Here is a 17202-nt window from a genome sequence, read left to right as displayed (position 1 = left end):
GACATCCTCTCAGTTCCTGCATGGGCTCCTCAGAAGATGACACATTCTCAACCCTGAGCTGCTGCCTCTTAAAGTGGGTGCAATTCCTCCACCAGACCATTCTTTGTCCTTGCAATTCAGGTTTTTGCCCGTACTGCCTTCAGTTCCTGGAATAATTTCCTTTCCCCACCTAGGAAGCTCTTTTCCATCCATTTATCCCTGGCCATCCAACCTTTGGCCTTCTGTCCCATTTCTGGAAGCCCTCCCCTGTGTTCAACCCTGTACCTCACTAAGCCTCCATCCAGTGCAGTTGCCACTCCACCATCCCTGCCTGAGGCCAAGATTTTGGTGGGGTCTAAGAGTGCTGAAAAGCCTGGGCTTGAACTCGAGTCCAGCCACTCCGGCGTACCTGTCCTTCTCTGAGCATGATGGCAGTGTCTCCCCATGGCACTGCTATAAAACCACTAGCACATTCGCAGTTTTCTTCTTGCTTTTTGTTAAAATGAAATGTTCTCTAAAAAGTTCTTCCAAAATTCTATACAAGTTTGTATTCTTGCAAGTGACAGTGTGGGGACATTTGAACGCAGAGAAAAGCACAAAGAGATGGTTTGGAACAGGTTCTTTCTTGTCTGGAAGCTGATTCCGGGACAGTTTTTCTTTCTTTCAGAGTAATTTCCAGTTAAATAGAGATGAACCGCATGCTTTGAAGACAGTTTGCCTTGCAGTGTTTCTACTAGTGTTACTGGTTTTTCACACTTTGTATCTTAATTATTTTATCTCCATGACAAATGCAGGGTGAAGTTCTTGATTTTCTGAGGAAAGTCATGTTTTTTCCATAAGAAACACCACGATTGTCCATGCTGGACTTTTCTATCTGGGGCCACCACAGCCTTTTCCGTCTCCTCTCCCAGGTTTCTCTTGTTCCGGCCCTTTGGTTCTTCAGCTTTCCTGCCTCTCTGTTTTCTAGGCGATCATTCTTCTGCTTGCATTGCCTTCTCCCCATCTCAGCATTTCCGGTCCCATCCCTGGGGCCTGGCCCAGCTGCTGCCATGTTCAGGAAGCATCTCCTTATGTCCGCAGTGGGAAGGGTCCTCTCCCTGTTCTGTGTCCTTGCCTTGTCTGTCACGTCACATCGACCTGCCTCTTGGCCATGGAGTCCCCCTGACCAGCACCTGCCCTGCTCAAATGCGTGCAAGCAAAAGATATTAGAAGGCACCTTCTCTGGGCTGCCTTGGCCCTGGGGCTCAGGCTGGGATCTCTGGGGTCAGCTCTTTGAGAGTAGGCATCTGGTCACACCTGCCTTGGTACCTAACTCTGTGAGATGCCAGAAAAGAAAGTTGGAAAGTCATTAGATTATCTGTTTATTTTTTATTCTTTTCCACTAAGCTGCATGTTCCCTAAGAGCAACGATTATGTTCATTCACCAATTTATTCATTTACTCAACCATTATTTATTGAGTATCTTGTGTGGAACAAGTGAGCCTTGATTCCTGTCCTCATGAAGCTTTCAGTCTAATGGGAAGATATTTGTTCAATATACAAAGAAGTATGTATCATATAACATTTATATTTTGTGGTTACATTTTCTTCCTTTTTTTTTTTTCTTTTGAGATAGGATCTGGCTCTGTCACTCAGGCTGGAGTGCAGTGGCACAATCGAGGCTCACTGTAGCCTTTACCTCCTGAGTTCAAGCGATCCTCCTGCCTCAGCCTCCCGAGTGGCTGGGACTACAGGCGTGTGCTACCATGCCCAGCTAATGTTTAAATTTTTTGCAGAGACAGAGTCATGCTATGTTGCCCAGGCTGGTCTTAAACTCCTGTGCTTAAGCCATCCTCCTGCCTCAGCTTCCCAAAATGCTGGGATTACAGATGTGAACTATTGTACCCTGCTGATTTTGTGGTTATATTTTCTATATATTATATAAATGTTATTTACATTTTATGTTTATGTCAGATATAATTACATCTATGGCAACTACAAATTTTAACTAGCGCATGTTGTTTTCATGGATGAACTCATAGCAGCTTGGATGTGGTCTTGGTGGGGCTGTGTGACACTAGGCACTGATGCCAAGGCCAGCCTTGGGGTGCCATGGCTGATCTTCGTGATCATATTCAGACCACACAATGAGTGGCCTAGGAACTGGGTGTTGTCATCTCTGAGTTTCAGATGGGCACCCAGAGGCGATGGTCCCCACGGCCCGAGGGACACAGCGTGGAATGCAGATGGATGCACACCTTGGCCCAGGAGGCCTGGAGCTCTCCTCTGCACTCTTTCTTTGACCTCACTTTCTTTGATGTTTGATCCTGGCTAGATCCTGGCTTTTTCAGAAAGAACAGCGTCTGTGGACTTTTTACTTTGTAAAGCAAGGATGCGGCTCGTACAGTGGTCACTGGAGAGTGTCATCGAAGGCCCGCTGATGAGCAAGGGCCACACGTACAGCAGCCGGGGGAGGGCAGCTCTTCTCGAGGCTCTCCGGGGTGCCATTTTGGCAGTGATGTCATCAAGTGGACATTTATAGGCCATGTTGTGTTCCACATGTGCAAATCAGAAACTGTCTTCCTTATGTAGACTCATCACAGTGATGCTATGTATGTATACAGTGCTTAAAAGTGGTTGGACAGCTTGCGCCTCTCCATCTCCTCATCTGTAAAATGGGGGTCATGATAGCACCTCCTCTCAGGACTGGCCTGAGGCTTACAAGAATCATGTGCAAAGCCTGCAGGAAAGCAAGAGCTTTCTGTTAGCTGTTATTAATAGCATTGCTCTTCTCATTATTGTTGCATTAGAAGTGGGCTATCATAAGAGATTTCACTCCAATGTTTAGTTGCTTCAAATCAGTAACAGCAAAAGGCAGCTAAGCAGAAGTGAGTCAGAATGCTCCGTGTCCCGCTTCAGAAGGACGTTTTCCTTGTGGCTGTTGCAGCTCAAGGTGAACATGTGTGCAGCCCTAGAAATATCACAGACATTGGCTCTACAGCAGAGAGGGGCGTCCGAACACTTGGCAGCCTCTTCTTTTCTCCTAAGGGAAAATGGTTGTAGGAAAGAAGGGGGATGATGCTGTGCCGTGCTCACTTCACTGATGTGCATATAATGGACATGCTTAACAAATGTTGGAGCTGATAATGGTGGTGGCAGTGATGACACTGGCTAACTACTTATATGGCGGCAGCGAAGGCAGTTCAATGGGGCTGCAACCCTCCTAATGGAGGAGGAATAAGTGCCTTTGCATCCAACATGGTGGCAGTAAGCAGGCTGGAGGAGGAGAGGGATGTGGGGACTTTGTCCATATTGACAGAGTTGAGATCTGACCATTCGCGCTGACTGCTGCCTGTGGGCTGATCTTCTCTGTCTTTACTCCGTGATGACCACACAGAGCTGCTGCTAAGTTGGCCCCAACCAGTCAAGAGTTATTAAAATAATATTTATAATTAGAGTAACAATAAAAACATAGTTTCTCTGTGAATAATTTTATGTACATTATAGTATTTAACCTCCAAAACAGTCCAGTGTGGTAGGTGTCGGTAACTCCATTTTATAAGACACAGGGCCTAGGAGGCAAAGAAGGGAGGTGATTTTCTGGAGTCACCTGCTCTGGGGCCGAGCCCTGTCTGCAGGGCTCTGATGGTCACCTTCTTGATGGGCACACACTGCCTCCTTTTATTACAGGGGAGAGTGGGTCAGAGGCAGGAGGTCTAGGCTTCAGATCTCTTCTAACATGAAGGCTGACCTTGGGCAAGTGATGTCTCTCTTCTGGGCTCCAGTCCCCTCATCTAAAAAATCGGGTAGCAATTTTCCTGAGATGCTTACAGGGATCAGCATCTGAATTCAGGTCATAGCACTGGCAAGCAACACACCAGAAGCCCAGCTACTTGCTGTGGTCCCGTAGTCCCTGCCCTCTGACCCCTTCCTGTCCCTGCCCGACGTTCTCTCTTCCTGAAGGACCTCCAGAGCTCTCCACCCAGCAGCCCTTCTTTTAAGAGGCCTGCATTGCCCACAACTAGATTGGGACTCCACTGAGCTGAGGTCTTTCACAGCTTGATCTTGCTTGTCTTCTCCTAAGGAATTGGCTCCCTCAGGGCGGGGACTGCCTTCCTCTGAGTTTTTCAAGTGCCCAGAACAAAGTCCAGCTGACAGTGAGAGCCCAGTAAGTGTTTGTTAAGTGCAGTGACTTCAGCCAAGAACCCCATGTATCCTTCCCACCCTGCCATCTTCTGTGCCTCTCCTTCCTCCCCTACGGAGGTACCGTGGTGGACGGGAGGCAGATGTTGATGAAGTGGCCTCCCTTTTGGAGATGAGGAAGAGGGACGGGGAAAAGCTGGAAGGGGATACACTTGCCCTGAAGCCCAAAGTAGTGGCTTTTCTGAGCATTTCTTCCTTAGGGGACAGTGAAGCGTGGCTGTGACCACTGGAGTTCTGATTGCTGGGTAGTTTGGGGGATGCTGTGTCCTGAGAGGTGAAGAGTAGGGCCTGCCCACTCCGGTGTCCCTGGGCTGGAGGGATGGAGGAGGAGGAGGAGTCTTGTCAGGAAAGCAGCCCTGCGTGCCTCCTGCCCTCTGGACCTCAGTGAGCTCTGCTTACCTGCCCTGCACTACTCACTCCGTTGCTGTCTGCCCGGCAATGCCTTTGGGACTTTGTCCGTGATCGGGAGCACTTCCTGTCTGTGACGGTAAAGACCTGTATTGGTCAGTAGTGGGAGGGTTGACAGGCAACATGGGGGTCCTTGGCTGGCTCTCCACATCTCATTTTCTTCTCCTGGACAATGGACTTGCCTCACAGGATTGTTGGGAGGACTTAATGAGGTCACAGGTGTGAATGTGCAAGGCAGATTGTATCAGGGATGCAATAGGTGATTAAATTTAACTCATTTACTATGGAAAACTTTTAACATATAGAAAGTAAACAGAAGAATGTGAGGAACCACCCACACATCCATTTAACAGCTTCAGTAATCATCAGCGTTGAGCCATTCCCATCTTTATCATCTCTGCCCAGGTCATCATCCTGTACTGAGTGACGGTGTGGAGAATCATGATGATAATGAGCTTCAGTTACTTTATTTCAAGGTAAAGCTACACACATTTAAACGCACACATCTTAACTCTACAGTTTGGATGGATGGAGACATTCTATTAAACCTTCTCCCTCTTAGAACATTTCTATCTCCCCAGAAAGTTCTCTTGTATCCCATCAAGGTTAATCCTCATACCCTAACTAGAGGTGTCCTCGGTTCTGATGTTTTCGCCTTTGCCTAGTTTAGAGTGTCACATAATAGGCATCTCAGCTGCTCTTCTGTCCTGCTTCTTTGCTCAGTGTAATGTTCGTGAGATCAACCCAGTTGTTGTATCAGTAGTTCATTTCTTTTTATTGCTCAGTTAGAATCCGTTGCATGGACATACTGTAATTTGTTTATTCTTCTATTGATAGACATTTAAGTTGTTTTCAGTTTTTGGCTATTATGAATAAAGCTGTTATGAACATTTTTCAAGTAATTTTGTTGACATGATTTTTCTTTCCTGGAAATATTGGTAGATTGGAAATACTAGTAGTTATTAAGGAGTAGAATTGTTAGGTCATATACACTAAGTGTGGGTTTAACTATAAGAAACTATCAAAACAGTTTGATAAAATCGTTGCTCAGTTTTACATTCCCCTGGCAGGTAAGAGCTCCGGTGCTCTGCATCTTCACTGTAGCACAGTGGGATCACATTCTAAATTGTAGTCATTCTGATGATTATCTTTTCGTTGATTATAATTTATGGTTCCCTCATTCTAAGGACATTGAACACTTCTTCATGTGATTATTGGCCATTCATATATTTTCCTTTCTGAAGTGTCTGTTCAAGCCTTTTGTGCATTTTATGGGTTGTTTGTATTTTTATAGACTCGTAGGAGTTCTTGAATATTCTGGATCTAAATAATTTGTCAGATATACAGTGAAGATGTATCTAGTGAAGATATGTATACATATGCATATATATTTATATACATATAGTGACACTATGTTATGTATACACACATATAGTGAAGATATATATATATATGCACTGAATAGAGAGATTGAAGACATATGACACGTTCTCCTAGTGTATATTTGTGGATTGCCTCTCCTCCTCCTCCTCCTCTTCTTCTTCTCCTCCTTCTCCTCCTCCTCCTCCTTCCTCCTCCTCCTCCTCTTCCTCCTTTTTTTTTTTTTTTTTTTTGGACCAAGTCTCACTGTGTCGCCCAGGCTGGAGTGCAGTGGTGCGATCTCGGCTCATTGCAACCTCTGCCTCCCACGTTCAGGTGCTTCTCCTGCCTCAGCCTGCTACAGGCGCGTGCTACCACACCTGGCTAATTTTTTGTATTTTTAGTAGAGACGGGGTTTCACCGTGTTAGCCAGGATGGTCTTGAACTCCTCACCTTGTGATCTGCCCGCCTCGGCCTCCCAAAGTGCTAGGATTACAGGCGTGAGCCACTGTGCCCGGCTGCCTCTTCGTTTGTTAAAAATTCAGATCTATAGAAATATAGTTTACATGTGCTGAAGTTCACTCTTCTTGGTGTACAGTTCTGTGAGTTTTGAGTGAAATCACACCAACAAAATAAAGATGCAGAACAATTTCTTCACCTTAAAAAAATGTCCCCTCATACTCCCTTATAGGCGACCCTGGCCTCTACTCCAGACTCTTGACAGCTGCTGCTCTATTTTATGTCTTATAGTTTCGTTAGAGGCTTTTTCTGCATCGGTTGAGATGATCGTGTGATTTTAATCATTGATCTTGTGAATGTGGCATAGCGCACTGATGGATTCCAGGGCTAACTGGTCCTTGTTTCCCCGGGATCAACCCCACTGGGCTACGGTGTTTTTTGTCTTTTCCCTACTGCTCGTCATGACGCAATGCATGTGTTTCAAAATCTCTTAGCTGCTTTTGTCTTAACGATTTGCTCAGAGCTTTTGTGTGTGTTACCTCATTTTATCCTCAGAATTGTTCCCCGAGCCAGAGTGTGGTATCTGCTTGTCCAGAGAGGCCCAATGAGAGAAAGGAGCCACTGCTTATAGAACCCCTGGGTGTATTGCATGTATCATCAGCTTAACCCCCAGAGACCCTGTGGGGCAGGCGTTACCATCCCGTCTACATGGGCAGACTGAGGGTTCCAGAGGCAGGCACTGGGCCTCTGGCAGGACTGCGCAACTCCAGGGAAGGCCCCGTTATCCAGCACATCGGGGCCTCCCAAGACACCATGGCTTCGTCCAGTATCACAGGGCTGCTCTCTAAGAGGGAGGCGACACACTCGAGCCCATGTTTCCTCACTCTTCAGGGACAGTGCCTGTTCTTTCTGCCAGTCTGCTTGCCCACGGAGGAAGCCTGGTTGTGGCTTAAAGGACAAAGCAGATCTGGTGTCTTTTAGGGCCAGGGACTGAGCAGCATGATCGCTGGAGTGACAGCAAGACTGAGTGTCGAGGGCTGGCCAACAGAGGTTCCTGGACTCCGGCAGTCCCTTCTTGCAGCTCAGTCCATCAGGCACAACCACAGGCTGTAGGTAAGGCCGTGGGTTTCAAGATAAGCCAGACATGAGTTTGAACTGGCTGTATCACTTAGCCTCGACTTCAGCTCAGGCAGGTGTCATGATCTGAGCCTCAATTTCTTCATCTAGAAATTGGAGAAAAAAATAATATTTACCTGTGAGGATTAGGTGAGATAATATGGGGCACCAAAGCTCGACATGCTGGAACGATCACATGTGGCAACCCTGCTTCCATTGCTCCTGGTCATGTGCTGCCAAGGTCTGTGCCCCCCGTCCCTCTGCGTCACAACAGTGCCTGAGCTGTAGGTAAGTGACGTGGAGGGGCTGGCACCCAGGGCTGCCTGGCAATGCTTGTTTGCCTGTCTCCAGCCCTCTTGGAAGTGTTTCCTGGGCCTGCTGATGGCTTTGACCATGTGTGGCTCTATGGAGAGTCTGTGTGTGTGGCTTTAGGGGACAGCCCTGCTGGTGAGCAGCCTGATCTTTCTGAGCCAGTTTTTGGCGTGTTTTGAGAACCTGCCACACTCCTCTGTCACTATGGTCAATTTTGAAACGAGACCTTACTATTCCTCCCCTCAAGGAGCTCCTTGTCTAATTATGGAGCAAGAAACAGTCTGGTTTTTCTAATCCTTTTTCCTCGTGGAATTACTAATTAAGTGTTGATTATTGAAAGAAAAATCACATAGCTTTGAGCCATCATTATGTAGGTATGTATGTATATATTATATATATGTATATGTATTATGGATATATGCATGGATTTTTTTACATTAATTCCAGTGCTGACAGAAGTTTATGGAGACTGACATATTAATATGTTTTTGTTGCCAATGTAAGTTGGTACAATGTCTTAAGAAGGCTGCATGGCAACACATATCATCTGTGCTGTGACATTTCTATATGTTGCCTCTACCTTAAAATAATTCAAAACTAGAAAAAAAAGGTATGCATGAAGATGCCCTTCCAAGTGTATTTGTATTAGCAGATAAGTTCCTCTCATGCTGCTGAATTTCAGTTGTCACCTTGACTGGATTGAGGAGTACCTGGAGAACTGGTAATGCGTTGCCTCTGGGTGTGTCCATGAGAGGGCTGGTGTGTGAGTTGGGGGACTGTGTGGGGACGATCCCCCGTCAGTGTGGGTGGCACCGTCCATTAGCTGGGGTCCTAAGTGGAACAGAAAGGCAGAGGAGGGGAGAATTGCCTCTCCCTCCTGGAGCTGGAACACTTTTCTCTTCCTGCCCTCGGACATCAGAACTTTGGGCTCCCTGGTCTTTGGACTCTAGGACTGACAGCAGCAGCCCCGAGGGTTTTCCCCAAGGGTTCTCCCTGAAGGTTCTTGGCCTGGGGCTTTAGACCAAGGGTTACAGCACTGGCCTTGCTGGCTTTGAGTCTTTCGGACCTGCAGCTCCTCTGGTTCTCCAGCTTGCAGGTGGCTTGGTGTGGGACTTCTTGGCCTCTGTGATCTGGGGATTCAGTTCTCCTAATACATCCCCTCCTCATGTCTCATGTCACACACTATGTCTGATGGGTCCTCTAGAGAACCCTGCCTGATACACCCATCAGCAGAAAACATTTTTGGTGGCTTACGGTTTATTTAAGTGATGCTCTATTATGGGGTCATATGGGGTATATTAATGTGATTTGCAGGCCACAATCAAAGTTACCTAAGTTTATGCAGATTATACTCATTTATAGGTTGTGTGTGAGTAAACAGGGCCCAGAGAGACTGCCCTCGGTGAAGCAACACTGAGGCCTGTTCAGACCTCTGTGCCGAGCACTTAATTCTTGGTACCTTCCCCTGCCCGCCAAATTCCACCCCTGCCGTTTAAGGTGGATAACATTCTTACTGTTTAGAGGAATGGACTGAGGCCTTAAGTTGCTGATTTTCCCAGGTGGGGTGGGCAGTGAAGGTTGACAGTGGACTTTGAGCCAGCCTTCCGATTGTGGGCCCTGATGTGTCTGCGCCACTGCTACACTCAGTGGTGAGAGAACAGCAACATGCAACTGAACATGTTTCTTCAGCAGATACTGAATTCTGCTGTTACGCTTGCATTCTTTAACGGTTCCTTGAGCACAGTGGCTTCAGGAGGGGATCAGGACAGCTCTCTTTGACAGGCGTAACTGTGCTCTGAGCCCTGGGCGTGGCCTGCTCGTTCTGCTTGTGCTGGGAACTGGACTCAGGCACAGCCAGTTGGCTTGTGCATTTCAGAAAGTGAGTTTGTCGGCATCATTTAAAAATCTTCTTTTCCTTCTTGTATTTTTTATCCCCTGTATATTGCGCATGCAAGGGAAATTCAAAGGTGAATTACTCAATATAGTTACACAAATTAAATAATCAAACTTGCATTGACACAGAAAGGTTCATGCATAATTCAGGTAGTTAATACTCACCGATTTAATTTATTAGGCAAAGCTATATTGTTGTGCCAAATGAAGAGTTGTTCTGAATGCAGATTGAACAAGCGTCCAGAGTAGTGCTGTTTGTGGTAAACTAATTAGACTGTGATTGTGGCCTGCAAAATACAAATGGATGAATTAAGCTATTTCAATTTAAGAATTTCATAAGGCAGGTGATCATCCACTCTTGTTTAACCAGTGGCCTGATTTCATGACAAGCGTGGCTGGGTTTGAATCATTCATTTGGAAGAGCAATATTAATGATAGGAATGTTTTTGAAAGTGAAACTTATTTAATTCATAATAGTATACAATTCCCCAGTGAAGGTTCCCTCCAAATGTAAAAGTTCCTGTCGCTTGTGCAGCCTGCCCAAGCGTCTTCGCCCTGATGCGAGGTGACTGTGGCTTCTCTCAGTTCCCTGCAAGTCTAATTGGTCTTCTGGTAGCATTTGGCATCCGTGTCTTCAAGGCTCCTCATGGCCAGCAGAAAACAGAGCTGCTTCCCTTGCCTGGAAAGCCGTCTGTGTTCTCTTCATCCTTTCTGAAGCCACCGTTTCTTTCTTAAATGCCTCACGAAGCCTTCCACTTCCCCAGGCAGCTCTGCTCTATTACTGGGTGCCACGCATAGCACTGGGGCTGTGAGGGTGAATCCATCATAATCCTTGCTTGTAAGGCGCTGAGACAGGAGACTGACAGTTCCTACACGAGGTCTCCACCCATCCACATGTACACGCTATAGGTAAGTTAGATTCAGAAGCTATACAGGCAACCAAAAAACGATACATAAATCAACTTGTTTTACTTGCCTAATGAGAAAACATGGCTCCAGTGGGCCAGGTGCTCCCACTGGAGACATGGTGTGTGCCTCAGTTCCTCTTTCTGCGGTCCTGTAGAGCTCTGAAGTTGGCAGCCAAGCTTCTCTTGACTTCTTTCCTTCCGTTTCAGCATCTTTTTCTCACAAGTCTTGCCTTTTCTCTGCATCAGCTCTGATTGGTCTAGGTTAATAACACATATAGAGAAAGAAAATAAGACTCTTGTATTTGATACTCACCTCCTTTCATGTGCTTATATTGTCCCTTTACTTGCCCTGTGACCTTGATCAAGTCACTCTCTTCTCTGGATTTTCATCTGCAAAATGAAGAAATTGAGGAGGATGCCCCCAACTTCCCTTTCAGTTCTTTTCTTTGCTTAGATGCAACCAGGGACCAAGCTCTGTCCTCTCATTAGTGGACGTGGACAGTAGTTCTCATGGGATTGAAGGAAATCAGAACAGGTGGTCTATTGCCAAGAGCCCAATTTGATCATTTAAAAACTTAGGGCCGGGCGCGGTGGCTCAAGCCTGTAATCCCAGCACTTTGGGAGGCCGAGACGGGCGGATCACGAGGTCAGGAGATCGAGACCATCCTGGCTAACGCGGTGAAACCCCGTCTCTACTAAAAAAAAAAAAAAAACTAGCTGGGCGAGGTGGCGGGTGCCTGTAGTCTCAGCTATTGGGGAGGCTGAGGCAGGAGAATGGCATAAACCCAGGAGGCGGAGCTTGCAGTGAGCTGAGATCCGGCCACTGCACTCCAGCCTGGGGGACAGAGCGAGACTCTGTCTCACAACAACAACAACAACAACAACAACAACAAAACTTAGAAGGTTGGTGGGGCGCGGTGGCTCACGCCTGTAATCCCAGCACTTTGGGAGGCCGAAGTGGACAGATCACACGAGGTCAAGAGATCGAGACCATCCTGGCTAACACGGTGAAACCCCGTCTCTACTAAAAATACAAAAAATTAGCCAGGCGTGGTGGCGGCGCCTGTAGTCCCAGCTACTCGGGAGGCTGAGGCAGGAGAATTGCTTGAACCAGGGAGGCGCAGGTTTCAGTGAGCCGAGATCGCACCATTGCACTCCAGCCTGGGAGACAGAGCAAGAATCTGTCTCAAAACAAAACAAAACAAACCTTAAAAGATTGAATTAGAAAGAAATGAGTCTTTCATCAGCCACTGCTTCTTCTCTGAATGACTCCTTACATTCTGTTAAACGGATATGCGACAAAAATATGTCAAGCAGAGGAAATACTTTTACCCTATTCAGGACTCCTGTCACTTGTCCTTACAGATGTTTTCCCTAAGCCTACAGCTGGAACCTGGAGAGGGTGCCTGTCAGTAGATGGCTTGGCTTCACATGCAGGAGCCTTTCTTCCTCTGACAGCTCCCCTGCAAGTGTGCAGGCAAAGACTGCAGCTTCCCCTCCACAGGCTTGCTTTGTGCCCCTTGGCACTGCTCCCTGAGATGACGGGTTCCCATCCATTGGTGCGAGGTATCTTTGATCTCTGTCTCCTTTTCAGATTTCTTTTTAAACACAATACTTGTCCATTATATATTGAATTTATATATAGGCTCTGCACAGAGTAGGTGTTAAGCACATCCCTGCTAGTTGAGAATTGCATGCTGCATGTAATTACTCACTGATTAATGTCTTTACATTGGCGTATTTACAAATTGTAGTCTAGAGTAAACCTAATAAAAACTTCTGGTAGTCATTTTCTCAGAGAGACATTTCATTTTGTCTGTATTCTGCATCTCATGGGTCTTGCCCCAGCTCATATCAACTTAGTTCAGTTCAATTCACTGCACTTCAAGAGATATTCATTGTGTGGACCGTGGGGGAGCGACCTTAAACACAGCACAATTGCCGTTCTTAAGGAGCTCACAGCCATCTGATGACCACTGGCATCTTCAGTGTCTCCCTTCACATAGGCTCAGGTCTCCCCGGAGCTTACAAAGTGCTTCTGTGAACTCTCCACCCCACTTACTGCTCCCATTGTTTCCCTCCTGTTCGTGGTGGATTTCATTAACAACAGTCACATGTCTGTCGGTTGTCACATCTTCAGACTCCACTTCTAATTCTAATTCTCCTGCTATTTCTACCATATCTGCAGTTACTTCCTCCACCAAAGTCTTGAGCCCCCTGAAAGTCATCCATGAGGGCTGGATTCAGCTTCTTCCACACTCCTGTTCATGCTGCTATTTTGACCTCCTTTCAGGAATCATGAATGTTCTTACTGGCATCTAGCATGGTGAATCTTTTACAGAAGGTTTTCAATGTACTTTGCCCAGATCCATCGGAGGAATCACTATCTATGGCAGCTCTAGCCTTATGGAATGCATTTTTTAAAGAATACATGTACATGTAAAGATACATTGGCCACTTTCAATGTTTGCAAAATTCCCAGGACTCTTTGATCCATGGGCTGCAGAATGGATGCTGTGTTAGCAGGCTTGAAAACAACATTCACCTTCTCGTACGTCTCCATCAGCTGTCTTACGTGATGTGGTGCATTGTCAATAAGCAATAATATTTGAAAGGAATCTTTTTTTCTAAGCAGTAGGTTTCAACAGATGGCTTAAAATATTCAGGAAACCATGCTATAAACAGATGCGCTGTGATCCAGGCTTTGTTATTCCACTTAAAAGCACAGGCTGAGTAGATTTAGCATCATTCTTAGGGGTCCTCAAATTTTCAGAATGGGAAATGAGTGTTGGCTTTAACTTCAAGTCACCAGCTGCATTAGCCCCTAACAAGACAATCAACCTGTTCTTTCAAGCTTTGAAGCCAGGCATTGACTTCTACCCTCCAGCTATGAAAGTCCTAGATGGCATCTTCTTCCAGTAGAAGGCTGTTTCATCTACGCTGAAAATCTGTTGTTTAGTGTAGCCGTCTTCCTCAGTGATCTTAGCTAGGTCTAATGGATGTCTTGCTCTAGCCTCTTCATCAGCACTTGCCACTTCACCTCACACTTTTATGTCGTGGAGATGGCTTCTTTCCTTCAACCGCATGAACCAACCTCTGCTGGCTGCAGACTTTTCTTTTGCAGCTTCTTCATCTCTCTCATGTTTCATAGAATTAAAGAGAGTTAGGGCATTGCTCTGGATTAGATTTTGGCTGAAGGGATTATTGTGGCAAGGTAAATAACAGTGGTAAGGAACATCAATACAAGTTGTATTAAGCATATGGATATAATGTCTTCCTTGGTATACAGGGGATGATATCTTACTGCCAAGATCACCAACCTTTTCCTTTGGGTGAAGTCTGTGCTCATGAGGAAGGGGAGATGACAGTTGTGTGAATATAACAGGATCATTTCTTCTCACTGTAGAAGTGAAGAGGTACTACACTTGTAGTTCCCATGGACAAACATTGTTTCAGAAGTCTTGGATGGGTAGAGGCCTTTACAGTCCTGCAGTGAATGGGGGAAGTCTTTTGTGTACTAGCAGCACATCCAGGCCATAATATTGTATCCTTTTTCTTTAATCTGGTGTCCAAACCAGTCACACAGAAATACCTCCTAGAGATCCTATTGCCAGGAATTAATAATGTTGCTGAGATAACATTGGCTAATGTTTGTGCAATTCCCAGGACAAGAATCTAAAGTTTTCTTTTCTTCACAGCTTCCTGCCCCTGCACTTAGCCCTCCAGCATTTAAACCTCTAGAATATACATGTCGATTTCTCTTTGCTTTGTTACCTCTCTAATTCTGTGAGGACCCTGTGCACCTGCAGGGGAAATTGACAAGTAAAACCTCCTTCCTGCGTTCCAGGAGTTCTGGTTCTGGCATGCAACCTGTGCTATCAGGTAGAGATAAAGACTATCATCCCAGCTTTTGGTTTCCTAAGAGCCTTTATATTTCATCAGATTTAAAATGCCTCCTTGTCGCTCCTGTGCTTTTCTGTTTCTGCTCCTTTTTACCCTTAGAATTGCAATCTCCAACTCATGTTACACAGGACTCTAGGTATAGATCAATGAATGTCACTTTGTAAAACCAGAAAAGGTAAAAGAAAGCTGACCATTTCACATAACCCATTATTGTATGAACACAATGCTATTCTTCATATTTTCCAGGAAAGGGTCCTGTAGGGTAGTGTATAATTGGCATAGAAATTTGTTATTCCTGCCAAATGTAACAGTCGAGTTGGGAAAATTAATTATGTGACTATGTCATCGTCGACAGGTATGCTGTTTTGATGCATTGAGTCACAAAAACCACACTAGATAAATGGCTAACTGAAATGTAATGGCTACGCAGAGAAAAAGGAATTCATCTTTCCTAGGAAGGGCTTCATGAAAGAACTGCCATTCTAGGAGGGCCTGCAGCCTGCAGCAGGGAATTGGATTTTCACTGGCAGGAAAGAGGAGACACAGTGTCAACAGAGAGGCAGAGCAGGGGCCAGCGTGTTTTGGGAGGCAGAGCCACCCGTGTGCCTTGCATTTAGGGGTGTGCTAGGGAGCAGGCAAATCATGAACCTGAAAGGGCGACAGAGAGTAGGCAACATGGGCCACTGAGGAGACACTAGGAGAAATTTGATGCGTACCCCTCCTGCAAGTCCCACCTTTAAGGAAATACAGAGCAATTCCTCAAAAGCAGAAATATTTTTAGTTAATGATTAGTTCAGCATCCTGCTGAAACAATTCTTTTATGGAGAAAAGTATGCACTAAATTTTGCATGTGACCAGTACTCAGGCACTATTTTTACTGATTATCAAAATCTAAATTTTCTTTATTGCCTTTCACTGTTCTGTTCAACAAACATTTTCTCCTGGGCCTTTTATGGTATAGACTTGGATAAGGCACAGTGTGATGTGTTTAGAGCTCTGTTTGGAATGCCACATGCTAACAGGGACATACACTAAATCAACTAGGAGCTCTAAGAATGAGATGGCCGTAGGATTATTTCCCAAAGTGAGTACCATGTTACCTGGCTTGTGAAAGATACGTGAGAATTGACTGCGTGGTGACGCGAGGTGAAAGCACAGGACGCGGAAGGCCATGGGCACCAAAGAGGAGTAACTGAAAACCAAAACGTGTTGGTGATGTGCTTAGGCTTTGTGCCTCCACCCAAATCTCACTGAAATTGTAATCTCCATAAGCCCCATGTGTCTTATGGAGATCATTGAATCATGGTGGCCGTTTCCCCCACGCTGTTCTCATGATAGTGGGTGGGTTCTCATGGGATATGATGGGCTTGTAAGTGTTCAGGTGTTCAGTAGTTCCTCCTACACTCACTTCTCCTTTCTGTCGCCTTCTGAAGAAGGTCCCTTGCTTCCCCTTCACCTTCTGCCATGATTGTAAGTTTCCTGAGGCTTCCCCAGCCATGCTGAACTGTGAGTCAATTAAACCTCTTTCCTTTATAAATTACCCAGTCTCGGAAAGTTCTTTGTAGCAGTATGAGAACAGACTCATACAGTTGGCTACTGAGAAGTCGTGTGTTACAGTCTGGGTGCTGGGTGGCTGTGGGGCCAAATTAGGGGGGTGGAATGAAGACCCTCCATTGCTTCCTCAAGCTTTCTGAGCGCCACCATGTGCCAGGTGCCATTGTGCATGCTGTTAATGACACAGTGAATAAGGTCAGGTTTGTGCTCCCCAAGGAGCTCATCTTCTAGCAGGAGAGCAGACAAGCAAGTGGACAGGAATGTGGCTGGTGACAGGTGCTGTGAAGGCTGGAAACAGGAACGGGATAGTGCTGAACAGGGCTTACGGGAAGTGAGGAGGGTCTCTGAGGGTGCTGTCAAAGGTGAGCCTTGAGGAATAAGAGGGACCCAGACGCCAGTGGAAGAGGCAGGGAGAAGCAGCAGCTGGAGTAAAGACGCTGGGGCTGGGGAGGACACGGCCAGGACACAAGGCATGTGCAAGAGAAATAGAAGGTGAAGTTGGAAAAGCAGGCAGGAGCCAGGTTACACACATCCTGCCGAAATGTCACGCTCAGTAGCGTGGGTTTATTCCATGTCTGAGATTATGCTAAGGTCTGATCATGCCCAGTAGGATGGAATACCAAGCATCAGAGATCTCGGAGGAGGGGAATGACAGGCACAGCCCCTTGCAGAGAGCCCACTGTGTACAGGGAAGGTGGAGGCCCATCCTGGTTTTAGGCAGGTGCATCCCAGGCCCCATCCTGTCCTGCCCTGCAGATCTGTGCACACTCAGGCTCCCAGGTGGTCAGGCTAGTCCTGGAAGGTGTTGCCTTTATCCTCAGGTCAGATGGGTGAACTGCAGGGAGGCCCCTGACTGTGCGTGTTTGTGTTGGAGTGTGCGCACACCTGCGAGGGAATGGGGCATGACTGGGCTGTGAGCTTTGATTGATTTGCAGTTGTAAATGTGGAGATGCGTGGGAGGTGGCCCCTTTTGTATTCTCACCCTGCTCCCTGTAATGTTGAAGTGGGCCTGGTCTCCAAGCCTGTGGCGGGAGGACTGGCCTGGAGAAAGTGTTCCGCCAGGACATACTGATTTCAGTGCTCTGTTAATGACAGGATTAGAGGTCTCCAAAGCCCCTCCCAATGTGGG

At 46.4% G+C, this 17202-nt stretch overlaps 1 protein-coding gene across 9 annotated transcripts in view; it reads left to right on the top strand.

Moving 5' to 3' along the window:
* TRAPPC9 (trafficking protein particle complex subunit 9) overlaps window positions 1-17202 on the top strand; it is a 732314-nt gene that overhangs the window by 386307 nt on the left and 328805 nt on the right. The gene's annotated exons all lie outside the window — the stretch shown is intronic.

Source organism: Macaca mulatta, chromosome 8, assembly GCF_049350105.2.
Source record: "Macaca mulatta isolate MMU2019108-1 chromosome 8, T2T-MMU8v2.0, whole genome shotgun sequence".
Taxonomy (NCBI): Eukaryota; Metazoa; Chordata; class Mammalia; order Primates; family Cercopithecidae; genus Macaca; species Macaca mulatta.
Note: the sequence above shows the minus strand (reverse complement) of the source record. Positions and strands in the feature narration are given on the sequence as shown.